The sequence below is a fragment of the Falco peregrinus genome, chromosome 5 (genome assembly GCF_023634155.1).
Source record: "Falco peregrinus isolate bFalPer1 chromosome 5, bFalPer1.pri, whole genome shotgun sequence".
Classification (NCBI taxonomy): domain Eukaryota; kingdom Metazoa; phylum Chordata; class Aves; order Falconiformes; family Falconidae; genus Falco; species Falco peregrinus.
The window spans coordinates 34741456-34765714 of record NC_073725.1 but is presented as its reverse complement, the minus strand read 5'-3'; the positions used below and the strand labels follow the sequence as shown (position 1 = coordinate 34765714).

General features: G+C 38.5%; 1 protein-coding gene across 1 annotated transcript in view; it reads right to left on the bottom strand.

Annotated features, from left to right (window-relative positions):
• THSD7A (thrombospondin type 1 domain containing 7A) overlaps positions 1 to 12057 on the bottom strand; it is a 287968-nt gene extending 275911 nt beyond the window's left edge. Inside the window, exon 1 of the mRNA XM_055804369.1 lies at positions 11570 to 12057. The gene's annotated coding sequence lies outside the window, so the exon portion shown is untranslated. The remainder of the gene's footprint in view (positions 1 to 11569) is intronic.
• Between the last annotated feature and the right edge of the window lie 12202 nt (positions 12058 to 24259).

Below are 24259 nucleotides of genomic sequence, written 5' to 3'. Positions count from 1 at the left end.
ACAAACAGCAGTAAACAGCAAACATTAAAATCTCCTTTCTTTTGACAAAAAAAAAGTTATCATTTTTTCAAGGTATCAAGAACTGAAGGAATTTTCTTTGTAATGTATCAAGAACTGAAAGTGTGTGGGGGGGGAAGCATGTCCAGTAAGCTATTTAGAAGTTACTAAAATAGTCATTGAACTTGTCAAGGTTAAAAAAAAAAGTCTCCCCATGTTATGACTGCTGCTATTTGTTTTTCCATATTTTAATGTACGCAGTATACTGAATTCAGCAATGCATTTAACTGCATTTGTACATAAATTGAGGACTTAGCTAAGAGGAAGATGACACTACTCAAGGTTTTGTTTCCATTGACTCAGAATGGCATTTCTGATGAATAAGAAATTGCAAACAGGAAAATAAAACCATAATGGGCCATGCAGATTTCTACAGCAGGTACAGGGTATATATATCTAGGGTTAAACCTAAGTCATGCCACAAGAAAATGCAAAAGGTTTGTACACATCAATGAAATCCTGAAGTCTCCAAATGTTAGCATGTGAATCCTTGCAGAAGCCTCAGCACTATCCAAAGTTCACAGCTGAGCTCCTTTTAAAGTGATGAACATTTTTATTTTCTAAATGGCTTTAAGGAGGATTTTTTTTAAATTGTAATATAGATATCAAACAAAAAAAATACCTTAAATCATTACCCACATGACTATTTATTAGGAACTGGTCACACTGTACATGTTTGTGTACTTTAAACTGCAGCCTAGTCCCTTCTACTATTTACATCCTTCAGCGTTCAAGCTTGTGTCCCTGCCCAGTCTTAAATACCAAAAGCATTTAAGCTTATACACTTAGTTAAGAGAACCCATGGCAGCAGGCAAGTAGAAGAATGTGTTTCACATGTTGAAGACTGTCAACTTATGCTCTTATTGTAGCCTTGCCACACATTATTTTCTACTGGGGAACCATTCTTCAGAAATACTACATAGGTAACTAATGACTGTCAGCTTAAAAATTGTTAACTTATTTACTAACAGATGTCTTTTTAGATTATTAATTTCTTTTGGAAGCCTATAAAGGCTTATAACAAGACTAGTTAAATAAACGTTTTAGCTGTGACCTCAGGCAGAATTTGTTCTAAACAGCACCCTTTGGCTGATGAAGCCTGAAATCAGAACCTCAGTTCTTGGTACTGTAACCCTCTTTTAGAGTACACGAAGGAATTTTCTACTCATTAGCATACTTGCTAATGAATGAGAAAAAAAATTCCTTTGTTCATAAGAAAAGCAAATAAAAGTGACAGAAGTTAATTGCTAAAATGCTTCACAAGACTATTTTACCCAGTCATTTTTCCTACACCACATGCACTGAATGGCAAATGCCTGCCAGGCTTAAGCTGTGGTTCAGTCCATATAATGACATTACGTTAGGAAACTGCTTATAGGGCTAACCACAAGATTATACAGAACAAACTTGAGACAAAAAAAATCACAGAAGTTAACAAAAAGATTCTAATTACTTCAGTTGAATAGCTTGATTTTACTTCTACATGATTACAGTAAGTGTTCAGTCTTCATTGTACTTTTTATTTAGAAGTAGGACAAAAAGTAATAGAAAAAGGCCTCTTATCAGTAGCACTTCTATGACAAGTTATGCTTTAAGCATAAACAAGGAGCTGTGGCACTCAGATGGGAGGCATGTAATGTTACTTCTTCCCATGAGTAAACCTTCTTCTCTGATACAACAAATTCATAGCAGAAAGTTGATTTTAGCAGAACTGTGTAAAACACTTCCTCTTTCCCCCAAATAAGTTTGCTTCTAATGATTCTGCCAGTTGACCAAGCAGCTAGGTCACCAAAATTGCTGCCATCATCACAAAGAGCTAAGATGCTATCTTCATGTCTTAACAAGCTTCTTTCTGAAATCAGGAAAAAAAAAAGATAATCCCAAGTTTTGCTAAAAACTTTCACTGGGCAGGGAAAACTGTACCTGAAAAAAACCACTAAACTTCTGTAACACAAAACTACATTTGTTATAAGCCAAAAATCACAGTTACTTGGAAAATGTTTTCCTAGTAGAAAGCACTGCAATGTAACGCATTAGAAATGGTCTAATGGGTCCAAGAGGACCCCATCTAATGAAACTCTTTGCATTCTCTTTGCTATCAGTTGATCAGATCAAGCCATCACTTTCTGTGTCCTGGGTGACTTCTACACCCACTTTCCTCCTTTTTAAAATGGACCTTGTACATGCTCACAGGAAACTTGTTAAGCCTGACTAGATCAGCACGTGAAACACTGAATTACAACAAAATACTAGCATCAGTCAGTGCCAAAATCCCAAGAATCACTTTCCTTTTTGATCATAAGAGGCTCTCACACACAGGAAAAACAGAGGACAGGCCATCCTTTTATGCAGAGAACTTAGCAAAAGAAGAGCTGTTGTGAAAGGGCCGGAGAAGTTCAGAGAGGACAAAAACCTAGATCAGCTAAACAAAAACTTCAGTAACTCAGGGCAAATAGCACTTCTCTCACAAACTTTTTTTGTGTTCTGGCAACCACCTTTCCACTTCGGAAAAGTAGAGTCATGGCAGTAGTTAAAACAGCAACACAGCAAGCCACACTACTTACAGGCACCCCCAATGCCACACTTTTACTAATGCTATTCACGGCTTTTTTCCCTAAAAAAGAATAGACTGAAATTTCTGTAAAGTTTTCAGACTCCAAGTCAGACAATTTGAGTATTCTATGATGAATAATTAATACCCCAAGAGGCAGAAGATCTCGATTGTAAACTTTTTTCTGAGAAACTGTAGCATACTAACAAGGCTGGAGTCAGAGGTCAATCAAAACACTCCTGGGGAGACTTGTGATACCAATGCAAGCAGCAGCACTTTGCAACACAGTATCAGTGCTATAACAATCTTCTCGTTTTTTAAAAGCACAATAGTTTTACTTCGAAAGTGCTCAATTCCATTGCTGAAAAGCAACAAAGTTTTAAAAATTATAAGGCACATATTCAGACATATCATCCTTCAGACATGTGCCTGACAATGCAATTTGAGCCTCTGCTCTCATACAGGTAACATTATAACTAACTTCACTTAGTGGCCAAGACTGGCTGATGAAGAAATAAAACAGTTTCTAACTCAGATGCACATTGAATATATGAGTTGTTAGAATAGGATTAGATCAGTGTTCAAACTCCATGCACAGAAAAAAAGTTTACTAAGCTTGGTTTTTCCTTCAGCCTAGTTTCTGAAGTCCCAGTTCAAAAATGTAGGTCAAGTTTCATCCAGTCCAAACTTTCTCAAAGTCAGCTTGCACAGTGCAAGCCTGACCCATTTTGCATGGGCCATTCAAAACTAAATAATTAAATTAATCAGGTGGCTGCATCATTTTTCATCATACATTTTTTCTGCATTAAAGGTCTTACTTATGAAAAATATTAGCGTTTGAATTCCATACTCTGAAGAGCAGACTGTTGTAAAGAACTCGCATCTTGAGGCTGATTAGTTAGCTCAAGGTGAATTAGTTCTTTCTGCGTTTTATTTAATAATACCTAAGTAAACAAGTGGTAATATAATGGTTGAGCACAACAGAATATTTTTTTTCTGACCACAACGCATTAGTTCCATTGAAGAAGAAAAATAAATCAGAAAAAATAATGTTACTATTATAATATTATTACTGTACTGCTTCCTTCTTTTGGGAAGCTGAAGAAAGACAACTCCAAATCTAGTAGCTTCTTTTATGAGCATTTGAAATAGAGGAATGGGAAGCATTGTGGACAAACTTCTTCTAATTAATAAAACTGACCTAAATACTACCCTATGTGTGTATGTCAATTGGAAAATATTCTTGCAAATTTCACCTAAATTTTTTTCAGTAAGAAAAATATTTCTACACTAGAAGTCACATTTTCTGAGGCACTTTTAAAAATAGATTCTTTCTGATTATTAAATGATTTTATTCTGAAAAGCATGAAAAGCAGTTATCAGAATTTTTTTTTTTTTTTTGGCTGAATCTGTCTTAAAGCCATAGCAACTGTATTACTTTCTGTGCAGCAAAAGTTGGCATATATTAGTCCTCTTTCTAAAAATTCCTGGTAATACATTTCAAAGTGTTATTTCAGGCACAAATAGGGTGAATTTTTTTAATATACATACCACAGATTTTCTCTGAGGATAATCATTATGAGAAATTCAGGATAAGCCCACTAAGAAGAGCTGCTCAGGTAAAAGGACTTTCATAGCCTGAGAATTACTATCTACAGTCTTGGCACTTGGATTTCTCAGAATACAAACTAATGCTCTATCTGTGATGTAGCTAATTATTAATAGTTAAATATCTTTAAAATGAAGCATTTTTGAAAATCTCTTCCAACATCAATAACTTGCATGTATTTAAGGCTTTCATTTTCAAGGAAAATGCTAAAGGTCCCTGAATCTGCTACACATGTGTATGTATATATAAACATCCATTTGTATTCAAATACATCATTAAGATTATAAACATGTGTCCATTAAATACAATTGCATGATTATCAGATTAACTAGAGTTTTTGAGACTTTCATATATAAGGCTGGATGACAGGCCAAAGTATAATCACAGGCATCAATGGAATTCACCAATCAATAGTGGAGAATATCATCCAGTGCCCTCTGCAGAAAAAGTTTTATCAGAAGACAACCTTTGTGCAGAAGATAAATAGAATAACCCTCATTTATTTTGATAGGTTCTGGAAATATGAAAAGAAAGCAAGATATCTTTTACAGAGGAATCTTGGATAAAATACTGTTTGTGCTATTAAACTTTATACAGAATAGACATTTCAGTCAAGTCAGATTTTCAGACTTATTTCTGTTGAAAACTCTCAGCCAAGATCTTCAAAACTTCCAGCAGGTTATTTTTAAATTATGTACCCAGGCCAGAGACTTTAATCAGGCAAAACAAAACAAAACAGAAGTCTATTTGAAAAATAAAATGTTCTGTCCAAACATTTCTTATTTAGCAAGCAGCACTAGTTCACCTTCAGCGAAATTGATTATGCTTGCTATGCAATATTTGAAGGGTACATTGTATTGTAATTTACCTCTTCCACTTCTCTATACATGTACTTCTCCAACTGCGCAGATTGAATTTGACTTAAACATCTAAGAAAGGGAGTAAAGACAGAAAATAATTTACCATTTAAAAAAAATGTATTTCTAAACATAGATTAACCTTTTCCTCAACACCAGCTCATGACTTCAAGCAGGGAGGACAAAATCCTACCACCACTGAAGCAAAAGGAACTTTAACACTGTCTACAAGGCGGCTGGATATCTTCTGTCAAAATAAAGATGTAACAAATTTAACTTATTACTCATTTAAATTACTAATCTTTTATCAGGTTGTGCTTGCTTTTTTTTTTTTTTTTTTTTGGGCACTACAGTTAAGTAAAAGATTATTTTTCCATAATTACTATAAAGGCCTTCCACAACCTAACATTTTCACTATCTTCTGTATTGCATCCTATTTCCAAGTGTAATGACCCTCAAAATCCAAGATTGATTTTGGCTTTACTCTGATCAATACTAATCTCCAAGATATATTAGACTTTGCTTTGACTTAAACAAAAAGGTCATTATATGTACATTAGTCAATCTCCAAAAAATTTATTAAAGTTTATTAAAGTGATTTCTGAGACCACAAAAAGTGTATTGCTACAACCATTTCTGTCTGGGATTTCCATCCATCATTCTTAGTAAGATTTACATGCAACTGATAATTCACATAATCTCATAGTCACTGTAGTGGATTTATCAAAATGTCTTGACCTGTCCTCTATTATTTTAAGATTAATATTTTTGTATGTATCTAATGGGAGGAACACCACCATCTTATACAGTTACTGGACTATTGGAATCCATTCTTATCCATATTAAAGTCAATGGGAGAATACATCTCCCCTTCAGTGACAGAACAGAACTCTTAAAGACTGGGCAAAGAGCCTAAAATACTACATTTAAGTCTCCCAGTAAGCACATTGGAAGAAGCTTTTTCAATCAAAGGACTCTGGCCAGCACATTTCTGAAAGAAGAATCACAGCACCCAGAAGCATATTTATATAAAGCTCATTTTTGAAAAATACAGATTTCTGATTAGTTTTTTAATGATATTGACTAGTTTCAAAATAGGACTATAAAACTTATACATGCATTAAAGTAGGTGATAACATTATTGCAAAATTCTTGCTGACTGATCTGGGGTAGTCTCCTCATCACTTTTATCCTCCTTCCTCAAACACACACACACTGTCTCAAGCTTAGCAAAAAAACACTAAGAAAAGAGAAAGAGCAATAAATATTTGATTTTAAAATTATGAATTATAATTACTAAGTTCATTTAATGCCTTTTTTGTTCATGTTACCATATGTAATTTTGCCTCCCTATGACATTACAGATTTCAATAAAACTATTTGCACTTCAGATAGATAACACAATTTCCTCTTTGCATAGTAAAGACCCCATATTGTAAAGTATTTGAGGCAATAATCATGTGTTACTCTCTCCCTCAGGCAATTTATCCTAAATTAAATAATTCTACAACCTAGCTGAAATTTTATAAGGCAAAAGTAATACTAAACACTCCATGAAATTTCTATCCAGAAGTCTTAACATAATAAAAAACAATATAACATTCATCATATACTACTTTTTTTTGTATGTTACCCATAGATAATTAAATACAATACTGATAGACCTTATGTACTTACAAGTTTGACACATCAACAGCATTTGCTTAAAAATTCAACTTTAAACTTTGCCTTAACTCTGGAGATGCAGATCCTAAAAGACACAGGAGTAGGCAGAGTAAATTGATTAGTAACTGCACAGGAAAAGAGGCTGCTTAAAAAAAAAAAAAAAGCCTAAAAAAGCAGCTAGTAATCAAAAGTGAGGACATAAAAAGCCAGAGAGGAAAAAAATAGTTTTGTAAGCATAGTGACATATTTCCAAAACACCATCCAAGTTCCCTAACAATGGCTTAAACATGTCTTTCATGGCCAGAGTGTAGATGTCCACGCTTCAAACTCAAACTGTCTGATGCCTTTTGGATCTCCACTTCTGTAAATCTACAGCCACCAGTGAACTTCTAATGCACCAGAGGTGAGCACGGGACTAGTATCACTTATCCTGCTCCATTTGAAATCTACAACATTTAAAATTACCCATGTAGAGTATCCCTCTACTGCATAAAATTGTATTAGAAGTAAACTCATTTCTACCCAGAAAGACAAACAACTAGCCCCAAAAAATACAGGTTACCCAAGTATCCGCCAAGTGACAGAGTAGTATTTCCCAAACATTGCCATCCTGACCTTTACCAGAGAAAGTACAGCACATCCTCTTCGACAGTTGCTAATGGCTTAATCCAAAAGACATCTCTAAGGAACAACTGAGAGCTAAACAGAAGCCTGTGCCATTATCTGAAATGCGAGTAGTTCCGCTGAAGATGCTGGCAGGCCACATAAAAGAAAAACGACATTTTTTTTATGCACTACACAAAGACAGAGAGAGCGAGAAACAAAGATTCCCTAAACTAAAGCTCTTCTAAACTTGTCTTTCCTTTTCTTTTAAAATTCTCTGTCATTGTTAGCACAGTTTCAGCTCCACAAACTGCTGCGGACACTTCCCTTGCTGCCCTTGATATTTTAGGGTGAAAGAAGAATGTCTAAAAATGTCTAATTTGCCCACTTTTTTTCATTTTTTTTTTCATGAAAGGGCTATGATTGAAAACCATTTTGAATATTACGTGTTTTCAGGGGAAATTTGTAAGAGCCTATCAGGCCACACAGAGGGGGAGCCAGTCCTAAGCACAGACTGAGGAATAAGAGAGTGGGGGAGCTTAATCTCCCACTTCAGGCAGCCTGAAGGGCTGCTGAAGGAAGGGCAAAAGAAACAAGAATAGCGAGACAGGCTGCACACAATGCGGCTTTAGCCTTCTAAGGCACAGACAAGCAGCTTAAACCTGACGCAGAAGAGAAGTCACTCGAGAGGGGTTAAACGTTGGCAGGTGCCAAAAAAGAACGGAGGGTTTCTGAAGCTGTGTTTTAAACATACTGGCATGTTGTGTGGCATGACGGTTAAGGCTTTGACAGAAGCTAAATGCAACCATTTCCCTGTGACCATACCACTGCTAAACACATAATCCCTCCTGGAAAACAGAAAAACTCCTTCTCAAAACTTCTGCAGTATTTCCCCACCACTTTTTCTCCTGCCACTGGGTGTTTCAGAACCCATGTATTCTGGGCTGTCTGAATTTCTGCAAGAAAATTTTGTCAGGGGTAGTAGATACTCAGTTGTTCTCATACCAGCAATGTCCCTCATCACAAGGTTCTGCTTCCTTTCTGTTGATCGCTTTCTGAGTTTGCGGGGTCCATATCTTACATAGCTTTCATTTCACATGGTCAAACAACCAAGGATCTCCTTTACCTCTCCACGACAAGGCAGGCTTACCATACATTCAGACCATCCTGTTAGCTCTTCTCAGCACCTGGTCCAATTTCTGTTATTTTGTCTTGAAGATGAGTGATCAGAACATTTCATCTCATCGTAAGTTACTATGGAGGTGACACTAGTATTTTCATTAGATCTTTCAGAACCCTCTCAGGCATCATAAGGTTAGATTTTGGGTTTTACATTGCTACATTATATTGTCAGTCTGGGTGAATATTTCCTTTACTTACTCCCTAAGTTTCTATCAGAGAACAAATCTTATATATGTTATATACTCAGAGAACAAGTCTTATATATGTTATATACTCATATAGGAATATGGGGACTAATTAATTAATTACAACATCATCGCAAGGCTTCAACTTCATCAACTTGTGATATCAACATTTTTGCCAAATATACAACATAGGAGAAAAGCACAACTGTGGAGAGACTTGGTTTTCATTCTCGTATTTCAAGAAAGCTGCTATACATCCACACACCACCAGTCAACCATCTGAAAGTTAAAGTGGATTCTCAAATTTTACAACAGTGATTTTCAATCTGTAATATGCAAATTACTTCCAAGAGGTCTAATATACATACTGAAGAAAAATGGCCCTACGAACAGCAAGTTTTAAAAGGGAAATTGATTCCACTGGGAAATTGTTACTGGTCTGCAAACTGAAACAAATTTGAGAACCCCTTCTGATATACCTTTCATGGGGTAGTTTGAGGACAGGGCACAGTTCTGACAGGCACTCTATGCTTATGAGTAAAATTATGTAAAATTAGCAGTTCAAAGAAGACATTGAACATAGCCCAGGAATAGTTCTACTTCTGGAAGAAAGAGCAACTTTTACATCAGACCGCTCCAGAATAGCGGACTGAAACCTGTGACGTATGTGCATATTAGCATTCTAGTTCATCTTTTCCTGCATCTCCTTCACCACACATTTATTCCTGGCTGCAAACCCTGGCAGGTAAAAGACACAAGCACATGAGAAAATAAATGAAGAAGCAATTTTTTTCCCATATTATTAAAGAAACAAATCCCAGAATATCCCTTATATTATCTACACATTGTCTTTTCATTCTAATGAAAGAGCTGGATAAGAATTAATGTAATACAGTTTTGCAACTGTTAAAAACACTTTCTTTTTCTGATTACATTCTGAATACATTTTGGATACATTGATTAACTCTTGATTAACCATGATAAACCAGGGACTTGCACCTTTAGAATTTAAAGCGGTCAGGGAGAAATAAATGACAAGGCATTTCACTCCACTCACATTGACCGAGTAGTTACCAAAGGAACTGCTAAGAATGGAAGGCATGGGATTTGGCTGCTTCAGCTGAATGCATTAATTCAATAAGACTTTTAGTATCAAGTACAAACTAATCATTAAAACTACCCCTTCCTCCTCCAACCACTTTAATGTTTGAACATAATCCAAATAAAAACGTTGCTGTTCTCATGTGGATTTGAAGGGGGACCTAACAGAGCCAATCCTACTTCCCTCCCCCCCCTCTTATAGCCAGCTGTGACAAATATAGTATGTACAGCCGCAGTACTATATGGTACACTGACATGATATATAGCCTGTAGAATTACTGTCAGAATATCATCACTTTGTCAGCTTCCCTCTACTGCCTCTTGCCATAAAATGCACAAGATGGGAAGATAAATGTGGATCCAAGTGCCTAACCATAGCTGGAATGTCTGGTATTTTTTATTGCCCAGTAAAACAAATTATAAAATACCAGGAATAAAGTGATAGTTGTTAAAGAAGCCCTACATTCCTTACTTTACAAAGACAAGTCGTTGACAATATTAAGCTGTTCCCAGGACAAAAAATCTGAGTAAAGTAGATCAAGTGCCATCTCACCAGAAAACTTGTATTACTCCGGAGTAGGGCCATAAAAAACAATGGAAGTTCTGATAACTTCAGGTAAGAAAAAGAAACATCTCCACAGTCCTGCTGAACCTAAAGTCAGAACAGGTCTAACAAAATTAACCAGTCACATAAATCTTGATTTTAAAAAAAGGTCTTGAATTATTATGTAATATTATACCAATGGCCTTAACAGAAGCCAAGGCATTCCAAAATAAAGCCAATACTGTGGCCAAAACAGTAACACATCATGGACAACGTGTATCTGAAACAATCACTTGCTCCCAAAGCACAGCACGTTGTTCTCAAGCAACTTTGGTTAACATTCATCTCCCACTGTCTTCCAGGTGCCCTCCAAGAGACCTCTCAGAAAAAAAGAACAGAGGCTTTCTCAGCAGGATCTCTGGAAAAAGAGGACTGAAGTTAGGAAAGGACAAGATAGGTCCTGTGACCTATACATGTGTTGAATAATTTTCATATGTTATCCTACAAACATTAAAACTAAAGGATGACCTGATCAGTTTTTTGGAAGTGAACATTCTTAATGAAGTACCAGAGTCTCTTAAAACAACTTTGTTCAGTACAGCTCCACCAAACTTAATGCTGATTCATAAACTGCTAAATGTAGCCACGTCAGAATTTTAACTCACAAGTAAGCATGCCAACCTCAGCGTGACACATGAAATAGTGCATACTACCCCATCCCTAACCCAGAACTATTGTTTTCAGTTTCCATAATAGCACAGATTTACATTTCACTGAAGTTATTAAAACACCAGCAGTTGTATTTAACTTTATGCCAACCCATTTACTAAAAGAGTGATTTTTGTAATTACACCTTTATTCTCTACTTCCCTTTTGGTTGTTTAAGAGTGCTCCCCAGAGGAACTATCAGCGTGCGGGATACAAGCCTGTCCCCATCCCCTCTGCTCTGTTGCCACACGCCTCTTGACTGCTAGGGCAGCATCAGCTCCTCCCGCCCCGTTACCGAACACCCTATAGCCATGTATGTACCAGCCCCGAGCGCTCCCAGGCACCCAGCTGCGCTTCTGCTGGAACACACCGGGAACGGCTACAGCCCAACTCCTGGAACACACCGGGCGCGGCTACAGCCCAACTCCTGGAACACGCACAAACTAACCCGACAAACGAGATTTTTTTTCCCCGAATGCCTCTGAAGCACAGCAAGCCCTTGCTTACCCAGCAGCTTGCCCGTTCCGCTCCTGACCCGCCGGCTCAGCCTGGCAGACCCTCCCGACGGCTGCTCTGCGCCCGGGGCTTCTTCGCTTTCCGCAGGCACGGCTGCACGCCGCGGGTCGGCTCTGCGCCCCCGGCCCCCGAGAGCGCAACCCCAGCGCAGGAGCCGCTTGTGACACGGTTACACTGCGAAACAGCCACAGAGACCCGGAGCCTGCGCCCAGCCGGGCGCCCGCCCGCCCGCGCACCGCACGGCGGTGGCAGCCCGCAGGACCTCCGGCACAAGCCAGCTCCCGCCCCCCCGCGCCAAGACGGGGCAGCCCGGGGACCCGCGCTTTGGCCTCACACCGGGCGCTGGGTCGCGGGTTAACCGAGCCGAGCGGGGGGGGAGAGGGCGAAGCGGGGTCGCAGGTGAAAGCCCGGCCCCGAGCCGCCCGCCCGCAACTTCCCACCGCAGCGCCCGGGGCGGCTCCGCGCCCCCCGCCCCGGCCCAGCGCGCCCCGCCCCGGGCAGACGCCCCCGCAGCGCCCGGGGCCGCCCGCACTCACCGCGCCGCTGCCCGCCGGGACGCGCAGCGCCTCCCTCCCGCGGCGGGCGCAGCCCAGCGCCCCGCGCCGCCCCCCGCCCCCCGCGGGCGGCCGCCCGCCCCCCCGGCATCACGCGGCCGCCCGGCCGCCCCTCCCCAGGAGCCAGCGGCTCCATCCGCAATGCAGCTGCGGCCGCCCTCTCCTCCTCCGCCTCCTCCTCCCGCCCGGCCCGGCCCGGCCCGGCCCGGCCCCTGCCCGCGGCCCGAGCTCACCCGCTGCAGCGCGCCCGGCCGGAGCGGGGTCTGGGAGCTCCTGCTGCCCCTCAGGGGTGCGAAACCAGGAGGAGAGATGGGAGAGGAGGGAAAACAACAACAACAAAAAAAAAGCCGCAAAGGGTGTTATTTCCAAAAGGACTTTTGCGGGCTGCATCTACCCTCGAACCTATTACTGCGGCGGACTCCTGGGACAGGGCGAGATTAATTGCTCTGTGTTATGAAGAAAATGATAGATGCCATTAATCAGGGAAGCTGTAAATCATCCACGTTTGTAGATGGAATCCAGAGATTAGCTGGGACAGATGGCAGGCAAACACAGTGCTTTCCAGGGCTGGCATAACAACTGCTGGAATTATTAAACAGCCGATGACAGAATCTCATACATTTTCTTAAAGACAAGTGTTTCTTAGGAAGATGAATATTCACTTCATATTATGAAAGAGGGTTTCCAATCCCTGTTACATTTCCCTTTCTAAGTAATGAAAGTATTGGCTGTTCCTTCCTGGATGTCAGGAACTTCAAACTTGAAAAAGAAACAGGACTTTTCACACAGATACCTTCCAGGCGCGGATAAGAAGCACAGCCAGGCAAACTACACAAGTACCCAAATCACTGCTTTAATGCTCTTTGTGACAAAAACAGGCACAGTGGTGTGTTGATAGATCTGTCCTAGTATCTCCAGTAGATTTATCTTTACATGCAGTAACTACTACAGCCATTTTTTTTTTCAGGTTTTCATGAAATTTGATGAATGCAGTGAATCAATGCCACTTTTATTCACTACCCCTAAAAGAACATTAAATTCTGTGGAATCTAAATATTCCAAGTGGATGGAAGACCTTTTTTTCATTAGTTTGCCCTGATTTTTTTCACGTAGCAAAAATGTTCTGTGGTACAATCAACTTCAATCAATCTTTCATGATATCACATTGATTGATATGTCAAATGCTTGTCTAAATGTAAGCTTACCACCAATATCTGACTGAGTAATTGTGAGCTTGATTGCGTGTCCTGCAATAATGTGATCAACCCGCAGCAATATCCAGAATTTTGCAGAAACCTGCTCTATAAATTCAATAAGAACATCTATTCTATCATGTAAAAGGGACCACAGTCCAAAACTTGGAGCTTTATGTAAACTGTTTACCATGTTAACCAGTTTAATTTTCATTATTGAAAACATCTTTAAGGAAATTTCATGTTATTTATTTTTATTAGATTGAAGAAAAGCTATGTACAAAATATCAAAAGTGTCTTATCTTTGTTTTTAACGTAGTCTCAGCATTTGGATTTACTGAGCACTGTACGCTGAGGCATCTTAAAATTGCTTCAGTATCTGATGCAGAAGCAGTCTTGCACACAAATATCAACTTTCCTAACTTTGGTGCAAAATCTAGGGAAAAATAAGGTTTATATTATTTATTTTTTAAATCAAAAGGGAAAAGCTACCACTTCAAGAGGAGAACGAGGTCATTGATATGACTCAGAAATATCACTCTATACAATCAGAATAATTTAGGTCGAGGAGGACCTTTGGAGATGATCTAGTTCAACTCTCTGCTTAAGGCAGCACAACTCCAAAGCTACATCAGCTTCCTCATCACCTTGTCCAGCCAATCTCAAAAATGCCCAAAACTGGAGAATCCGACCTACCTGGAAAAACTGTTCAATTTTGCTTATTGTGGAGAATGCTTTCATTTTTCCTAATAAGAATTTCCCTTGCTTCTACTTGTGTCTCTTGCCACTCATCCTTTGCCTGGGCTCCTGAGAGGACCGTGGTTCTGCCTTCCCTGTAAGCACTCCTGCAGCAGTTGAAGATGGCAATTGGTCACCCCACCTTAGCCACCTTCTCTTCAAACCTCTCAGAAATATCACTAAGTGTTCACAAATTCACTACTCCTTCTTATTCCTTTTTAATAAATCTCACTGAATATAATATTATAAAGGAAACCTGCTATTTGTTGGGGGGGGGGGGGGGTCCCATCTCCCAAGTTTTAAAAATTGATAGCTAAAATGACTCATCTTCTTCTAAAAGAGGTACTCATGATGAAACCTATACACAACAGCGTGGTCAAGGTAAAACTTCCTCCTAAGTTCTTGTTTCTATCAGAAAAAGTAAAGATCTGGGTCAAAGTCATTTATATCCCATTTGGCCATACAAGTTGGTTGTACAGTAACTTTAAGGGTGTAAGCAGCACCTACAAAGCATTCTGAGTTTTCCCAAGCCTTACGTAAAAAAAAAGTTTAAAACTGGGTGTCATGTTTTTCTGCTAACAGTGATGATGTTTGCCTGAGATGGGGTTTCTTGGTTATATCTGAAAGCGAGTACACATTTTTACACGCGTGGCCCATGCACAGCCACGTGGCTAATGCTGAGCTGGGTTGTGAAGTGAGGCTGTGAGAGATGGTAGCTCAGAGGGAGGTTGGGAAAGCGAAGAACTGGCAAAATGGGTGGCCTGGGTTGAAGCTGTTTTCCCTTTTGTTCACACAAGCTCTGGTTTGTCTGCCATCTCAACAAAAGAGAAAACTCGAATGTCTAGCTATTGTATTAATCTTAAACTCTCTGAGTTGTTTACCAGTATTCTCATTAATAATATTTGTATTTTTATATATTTCTCCGTTACATAAATGATGTGGGTTTTCTCTCTGCGTGCACATATATATAGCTTATAAAAAAGTACATACACTTGTAAGGTATGTAATCTTAAGCATCTCCTGGTTACAGGCATCCCTGTTTTAAAGAATCTCCATTTCACACCAGGACTAAACAGGCAGGTGTATCTGCAATGTAATATTCTGCTATAATGTAGAATCACCATCACATTCTAAACAAATCTAGCAGCCTTGCAAGATGTGTCTGTAACTTGCTCTGTGTGGGTTTTTTCAGGCTGCTTAAAGCAAATCAAGGATGAGAACTGGAAAGAAAGTGTTCAGAGAGACAGTCTTTATAGAAACAAGCAAAGAATATCTTCTTAAACCTGTTAAGAACTCGTGAAACCTTTCAGAGGTTTTGTAATTAATAATTTTTAAATTAAAAAACACATAGGAAAAAATCTTCCCTGAGGGACTTGACAAGAGAAAATACATGTTCATAGTCAAGGAGTTAAACAATTCAACAAATAGGAGTGGGACAAGGAAGCTTTTGCCTCAGTTCGGCAAAGCTGTGATAAATTGACTGAGTTGTTGCTATTTTACATATTCTATACCTTATGTGACATTAATTAGTTATTTCAGTGGACAGAAGCCTCCCTAAGAAATCACCGGCACAGCAGACCCTAATTGGCATTCCTGTTTACAGTCTGTGTAGAAAGCACTAACTTTCTAGCACCATGTGGACACCGATGGCACACACAACTATACCACTGATTACATTGAAATGGTTAAGGCAAAAATGATGCTGAAGCACAGATAGACTTACATTGCCAACACCTATGATGCAACAGAGCACTTACCTGCTCTTTTCTGGACCATTGCCTTCTAGACTTGTTTGAAAATAAGAAAGATGCTATCATTGAATAAATGTATTTTTTCTTCCTCCATTTGAAATGCGATTCCCAGCACAAAGTAAACAATGTGTTAATTTTTTCTACTCAAGGACTGTTCCTATAGACTATAGGACTACAGAAGTCCCTGCGCAGAAGGCTGTGTTGTTACAGTGCAGCAAAGCATCCAGTCATTCTTCTTGCTGATTTCTCCAAGTTGTAACTAATCTAGCTGTACCTAAGGATACTCACTGAACCTTTCTTTTTTTACTTAGTAGTTTAATAGAAATTACTTTCAAAACATATGAAAGTTCTTGTGCGTTTACACATTTTCAGGCAACATACCTAACTCTTTACAAAATACGAATTACTGTCAGATTCGTAAACTATTAGAGAAATGTTATTAATTTAATGAAAAATTCAATGTGTTTTTACAAAAAGATTTATATCCCTGATCGTCTATGTGGGGTGGGGGAAATAGATTGTTTCATTTCAAGTTAATATCAGTGTTTTAACCCACCTTTCCCTTGCTTCAAGCTGAAAGTACAAGGAGTGTGAGGACAACATTCCAGTCCTGGATTCGTGCTCCTGGAACAGGCTCTGCACTGGACTCCCTGCTTTTCTTTCACAAGTACTTACTTGGGAAGTTGAAACTCTGTCATTCACTGCAGATCCAATATATACCAAACAAAAGTGTGTCAGCTTTAGCATTAGAAAAGCTGATTTATGAAAACAAGAACCTTTATTGCACACCATTATTACACTTGTAATGCCTATATGCAACCCCAGTTGGATACTACCTTTATTAATGATAATGAAACTTCTTAACATTAGTTAACTACTGAATAGGAGAGTTTTTTCTTGCCAGTTATGGTGCTTACACTAGAATTAAACTGACAAAGGATAATTTACTGAAAAATTCTTTTTTTTTCCTTTTTTTTTTCTTTTTTTTTTTTTTAACTATAGTTTGAAGACTAGAAAAACTCCAGGGAGCTGGCAAATCAAAATACAAAGGTCAGTTTCTGTTTACAAAAGGAGAATATGTATAGAAGGAAGGAATTTTCAGGAAAAGCTGGCCTGCTGTGAACTAATTGCTCATTACTGACCACCTCTTAGAAAACATGTAGATAATCCTATTTCAAGACATATAGCGTAGCTGAAATTTCGACAGAATTGAATCTGCTACAAAGGGCCATGTATCAAAGGTACAAAGGACCCGATGCATAGCTAAATCAGGAACTGTAAAAATCCAGTCTGGTTAAAGAAGACTGGGGAGACCTTCCCAGATTTGCCTGTATAGAGCTAAAAATGTATCCCCAACAGCATCCCTAAGTGTGCTGCAAGAAGTCACTAATTTATCAGTAAGAACAAATACAACATCACTCATTCCAGCCCTACTGATGTATTACTCTTCTCTCAAGGGAACCCCCTTACGTAGCTACATGGAGTAAGATCATGCTCTTTGGCCCTGGGAGTAGAAGCAGCATGGTGAGAAAAGATCTCCTAGGCTTTCATTTGTTTCAGTTGTTAGCCATAAAATTGTACTGAGTTTTTCTCAAGTGGACCAAATGCATGATGTCTACGTCGACACTATACAAGTAGCATACGTTCTACATAAAAGATTTATAGGACCTGGTCTGACAACGTAAAGGCTTATGCAGCATTTTCATCCACTAAAAGCAGGTACCAGGTCATCCTATCACTAACACGTGAACTGAAGATGAACCATTAGAAGTGGTCATTTTGTAATGCACTACAATCTAAACAACATAGTTTTCAATTTTAAACTTCATATGTCCTTTGCTGTGTTGGATAGCTCAGGTATGGCCAAGTGCAGACTGCACCTCACTGTGATTTTATCTCAGAAAAATGGAGATATCACTGCTCCAAGGGACAGGATCAGGAGATGGCATCTGTCAAACAGGAATTGTTTCCCACAGTGAGTTTTCTGTTTCCTCTTTACCACCAATTCTACTGTGATGGTACTTTTTTTTTAGAAAAGGTGACAATTTTCTACTAGACTAGAACGTTGTATAGCATACACAAATATTAATTTCATAATTTATCAATAGATCATTATTGTAATACCTCAGAAAAGATGTCATGATGTCTAAGACAACTTGATCAGGGATCTAGCATGAACTCTGCAAGGTATAGAATGGTCTATATAGGATTATTTTGGAAATGTGGATATAGAGTATTCAGCACATTTTTAGAGTATGTAGAATATCAAAATACATTTTTTTTGTGGTCGTCTTCCAAGATATTTTACTGTCACACAAAGTACAGTCATTCTTTAAACTGGTATCACATAAGCATTACCAGAAGAAAATAAATCATAATAAAAACTGCCCAGCAGAAATGGTTGCAGAGCTATGCTTGTATCTTTGAAAATCCCTCAAGGGAAAATAACTGTGCATGTCTATTCATATGACCGGGTCTTCTGACACCTTAGGGAATTTCCTTTTCTGGCTATAGAAATGTTTTGGAGGGTGAGGATGTGGGGTCAGATTTTATTCAGATTCTAGTTGAATTTTTGTGTTTGTTTGTTTTTAAACGAGGCAATAAAGTTTTAGCGTCTAATGAAAGGAGAGGTATAGCTGAAAGAAGACAGGAATAACTAAACTTGCTCTCTTACACAAAATGCCATCCACAAGTGCTACAGCTGAAATCAGTAGCATTTTCTAAACTTCAGTAAAATTGTCAAAAAGGGAATTTATAACACCAAATAAAGAATAGGCAGCCCAGTTCTCATCCTTGAGTTTGAAAGCAAAGTTTTCTGCAGCTTTGATGAGGATATTATTTCTTTGCTGCCATTTCTGATATATATTTACATATTGAAAACCCAGGAAAATTGACTAATGAGCCACACATATTTATAACCTAATTAATAATATAAATTGCTTTTTTTGAGCTAAATTCTGCATTAAGAAACCCAATTATTTTTTAACCTTAAGACTCTAGACCTTAAAAGCTAGTGTTTAGGGATGGGTTTAGTTTGTCATTTTTCTAGCTGATTTATAAAAAAAATTCAAACCAAACCAAAAAAAAAAGAAAAAAAGATACCCAAAACTAGATTTAAGGATTAAGGATTTGGGTACTCAGCTGCTTTTTAAACACTAAAGGCTGAATCCTCTGGACCCAAGAGGCTGCAAGACCCCTAGGGTGGAGGGGGCCTGGAACAAGCATCGCTTTCTCCATGACTTCTAACTCTCCACAAACTGAACAGTAATCACCCACTCAGAAAAAAATGACACCTGTTCAAAGGCTGCACTGAACAAAAGCAGAAGATTGTTTCAGTAGCTGAGAGCTGCTGGGATGTGGGATTTCAGTTACAGCCTTTTATTTTTCTTCCACTGGACACACACCACCTATGGACAAGATTGGCAAACATGATCAGAAGTATGTCTATAGACTCTGAGGTACACAAAGAAGTATGTAATTTTATTTTTTTTTAATATAAAAAGGAAGCACTATTGAAAGCTATATATCCTAAATAAAATAAGTTAAAACTTTTATTCAGCTTTCACGTGCTGAATAAAGGTGCTGGAGTTATGTTTTACAAATTGTGAATATGATAATGGGTAGAAAGTAACAACAATTTTCAACTTTATACGTTCCTTTTTCTAAATTTTTCCCCATCTTATAGCTGCCTTGGAGCTTAGGAAGTTGCTTTATAAACGTGAATAAAATTGATATCATCCCTGCAAAGCAGACAAAATTCTCATGTGAGAAGCAGAAAGAAATGTCAAATGAAAGCTATCTGGAATCCTATCTTCTACTCCACAAAGCATAGGTCATTATATTTTAGGTTTTAATGTATTTTAAAAAGCCTTCAGGACCATCAGTTTGTCACTCGAGTAATTGTCCTAATGCAATATGGAGAGAAGGTAAAAGAAAAGCTCTGGAATCAAGCTTAAGTCCTATTTTCAGAAAGTACTTACGATGCCTCACTGAAAACCCTTTGAAAAGCCACACTTAGACCTTTCTGAAAATTAGAAAATTACCGCAGTTAGTCTAGGCAATGGTTTAAATTTCTAGAGAACTATCTGGCCTAATCAAAAGCTGTCGTTCCCCACCCCCTTCTTTTTCCTATAGCTGTAGAGTGAAGAGCATGCTTCACGAAGCCCCTAGTGGCACTAATGATGCTGTCGCTCCTTTTTGCTGAGCTGTCATTTCTCCTAATTATCATTTATATTGGGTTCTGCTACTTTCTGATATTAATATTGCCACATACATACCTTAATTGTTAGTCAACACTATGCAGTACTTATTCATAAGAGAATTTCAGCCCCCTCGACTTCCCTGAAGCCTTGAAAAATTGATGGATGTCTTTAAGATGGTCCCTGCTTAATGCTCATTACCAGGGGAAGAGTTAGCTGTCCATAAAACCTTTAATTTTATACTTGCAAATGTCCATTGTTTGAGCAAAATGGATAATTGAGCACCTAATTAGCGAATACCTGCTCCCACACACAATTAGCCAATTTGCAGGAACAGATGCTGGCTTACGAACACAGCAAAACTAGTTGCAGGGGCATGCAAGTTCCTTTCACAAGTGACTCCCTTTGACCTCTTAAGTTTCAAGTTACTTTCCTTTTCCAGAGATGTGTGGAGGAAAGGAAATGACACTATGTCAAGTGTTCCCTTTAGGATTTTATACATGGAAATAATATAAAAATAGTGTGAGGGATCTTAATAAATCTCTGGAAAATCCCTCACCCTTAGATCAGACCCATGGCTCTGGCTCCATTACCTTTGTGGCCACAGTGTAACTGGACCACATGCAGTTGCTCACCTTTTCTTTTTCACATCAGTCTTAGTTAAATGGAAGGCCAGGTGATTTAGCTACCAAGATATGTCCAGATCTACTCAAACTAATCCTAGGTTCTATAATATCATTTTAGTAAATCCTACAGTTAAGTCCTGCAATGTATATTTTTACAACTGCTCATTTAAATCAATAGGTCAGCCTGTTATCATAGGTACACTTGATGTGGTTTTTCCTCTGGAAGCGGATTTCATTTGCTTTGCTTTGACCAGTTCATACCCTGCCAAGGCCATTCGCTGACTATGCTTCCACAGCTTAATCTGATCAAGTTTATCATTTGCCTTCAAAAGATATATCTCAGTTATTTCACAGAGGAAGATCTCTCTACATATTCAAATATTAGAGTACCTCTATGCAACAGATACAAAGCAAAGGGAAAGAATGGAAGTTCTCCAAAACATGAAAACTAAGCTGTTTGGGGAGTGGTACCTATCTCACAGACAAGAATCTGCCAGTGCGTAATTCTGGCACTTCAACCACAGCCTGGTCCTATAGCTTTCTATTGCTCTTTACATGACAATCAGACTAACAGCCTCCTAAAACACACAGAGAAGGGTGCCCGGCCAGGTCACTGGTTCTCCATCACCAGGGACCAGGAACGCTGCCACAGGCAAGCGGAGCCAGCAGGCTTACTGCTGGGGGCAGCCACTGATGTCAGCGTCAGCAAAATCTTACTCTTAAACCAAGAGAAAAATGGAAACCGGTACAATGCAGGTGTTTTGCCTTTGTAATGGAAAGATAAAGCTGTAATTAGAAAACATCCTGATCTTTGAAAAACTTTAATGAGATGCTAGATCTCTCAAAAAAATCTTTCCACTTTGGTTTACCTTAAGCCTTTGCAGTAACTAGATTCCTTACCTCATTACAATGGATTTATTACTTTCCCCTCCCAGAAGAAGTGAGGAACATCTGTTGTATTTTGTCATGTTAAAAGTATAATAAACACAATATGTACATCTCTGGAACAAGTTGTTGCTGTTTAAAGTAAATTCTGTTTGTGAAGAGAGGTAAGGGGACAGATGCTCTGTTAATTAGCATGAAACAGAAGTAGAGCTTCCCATAACTTTAGGCAGCACTATGACTCACTCATTTTACTAATACAAACCTGATCAATTCTAATTCTGTTTTCTACAGAGATTAATTTCCTGATTACATTTGATCCACTTGAAGAAGACTGAGAAAAATAAGTCAATTTGTAACATTAAACATTGAGGAACCTTCTGAGTTTCTAGAACAAAATTTTTTTATCAAAGCTTAATTCTAGCTTTACTTTCTGATTTACAGAACTGAGAGTTGCTTAAAGCAGTTTCCCAAATAGCTATCCTTCAACAATGATGCTCAAAAAAACAGCTTGTAAAATAGATATTCGAAGACATATTTTGATTTAGTACTATGTTGTGTGTTTGCTTAGAAAAATAATAAAATAACATCTACAAACAAAACACTAACTATGTTGCAAAATGTTTTTAAAAAAGAGGGGAAATAAGAGCTGGAGTTCCAACCAGTGTTCCCATTCACATTTAAAATAAAAACAGGTAGAGAATACAAGCAGAGTGGGTGCCTTACAGCCACAGAGTGACTTGGTGAATACTAGCCTCCCAGAATGGGGTAAAGCAGCAACACAGACACTTGCAGTCAGAGAAAGCCATCAGACTGTTCAGTCAGTTAGGGGAGAGGAAGAGCACTTTATCTACCAGTTAGGAAGAACTCTTAAAAAGTACTCTCAGCAGCCAGTAGGACACTGAAGAAAACCTGTAAATTAGACAGCAAACCTGTAAATTAGTCAGCAAATGGAGTTGCTGTCTCAGGAGGGATGAAATGGAGGTCTTCTAATGTTATCAGATCAACTGTCTTTCCTTTGCTGAGCAAAGGGACATACCTGTTTTATGCTTAGGCACAGCAAGACCTTTCCCTCTCTAAGGACCAACCAGGTAGCCTGCATTAGAAGCAATTCATAAGGAGAGATGTGGTCTGAAATGGCCCTTTTCCCACTTTTATCTAATTAGACAATGCGTGGACCTATTTGTGAAGTGATAGTATTGACTTATTGTAATTCATTACTCAGATTTTTAGGGTGTTCATTATAATCTTAAATTTTGATTTTAATGGCAGTTCATAATTTGGAAACAATACTCTTTCTTCAAACACAAGACCTTCATAAAAATCTGGAAACCTCTGGACATTAATTTTCAATTGAGGTGAGCTTCCAAGCATAAAAGGCTATTCAGTTCCTTAAAAAAAAGATTATACTACACCTGAGAAAAGCTTTTAGTGGGATATGAAGAGCTGCAAGTTTCAAGCACAGTCATTTTCACTAGAAAATCACCCTTTAACCACAAACAAATGTACTCTTCATAAAGACAACTTGCACTAAAGAACCAATAACGCAATTAGTAGCTCTAGTATATCAGAGGCCTTGCTATTTAATGCACTCTGCTTATGTAAACCTGTCAGCAAAAACCTTTTCAGAGCTTAGCAACCAGTTGCAGTCACTTCATTGTCTATTTTCATTGTCAGGCTTGGTCACTTAATTTTTGCAAAGATTTTTAACAGCATGCTTTTAAGTCCTGGGAGCAAAATGGTCACACATAATGGACAGTATGGTGCAGTAGTAACTTTCATCTGGCTTTCTACGCTATACTTCCAGCTACTATTCAGCTCAACCATTTTATAGTTATATAAAACCATAGTTTACCTGGCAAACAATAAATAGAAAATTGTTGCTGGTGTAAAACTTTGAGAAGCTCATTTTTTGATATAACATTGTAAAGACCAAACTAATAAGCATGAAAATTAGCTAATTCACCAGGCCTGAGATTCCAGCTGTGTGTCCCTGAAGTTTGCAATCATTTCCTCTAGTTGCTCATAAGACAGTTATTTCTGATTTCCGTGTTGTAGTTCTGATAATTTCATCCCACTCTGCTGCTTTAATCAGAGATATTTGTTGATACATGTGTGAATTTCCATTTAGTTTCCCTGTTAAAAAAAAAGGCAAAAAGATCCTGAAGAAATGCCACTGAAAGCACCTTTCAAAAACCGGTCTGAAACACTTGTGTCAAAACATTGAAAACTATACTTTAGTTATGCTACAAAGGATGGTGCCTGATTCAAGGTGTGAAGTTTCTGGGACATGGCTAATGCATGGATTAATAACATTTTTTAAAGTATTTCTATTCACTTTTTCTGCAGAAAAAAAGAATAGCTGTTTTCTGAATGCTCCTCTGCTATTGATTCCCATAACATAGGGAGAATATGCCCTTATCTGCACTGTTATGGCTGTTACATCATGTACTATATTGCAAAGAAGACAGTCTGTTTAGAAACTTTAACACCTGGAGGTCAGGAAAAGCCAGGATTATATGGCTTTCTTGGAATTCTAACATTGCTGTGATGTAATATGCAAACCTTTTATGACCATGCTCTCCTCACTCCTTCTACCTCCAGGTTCCTCCTTTCCAAGTTATGTTTGTGTTCAGAACATTGTTGGCCCATGCTACCTCCACTGGGATTCCCACGATGGCTAATGCAGGTTCTCTTGAGACAAAACTGGTAAACTGGAAAAAAAACCTTTCCCCCCG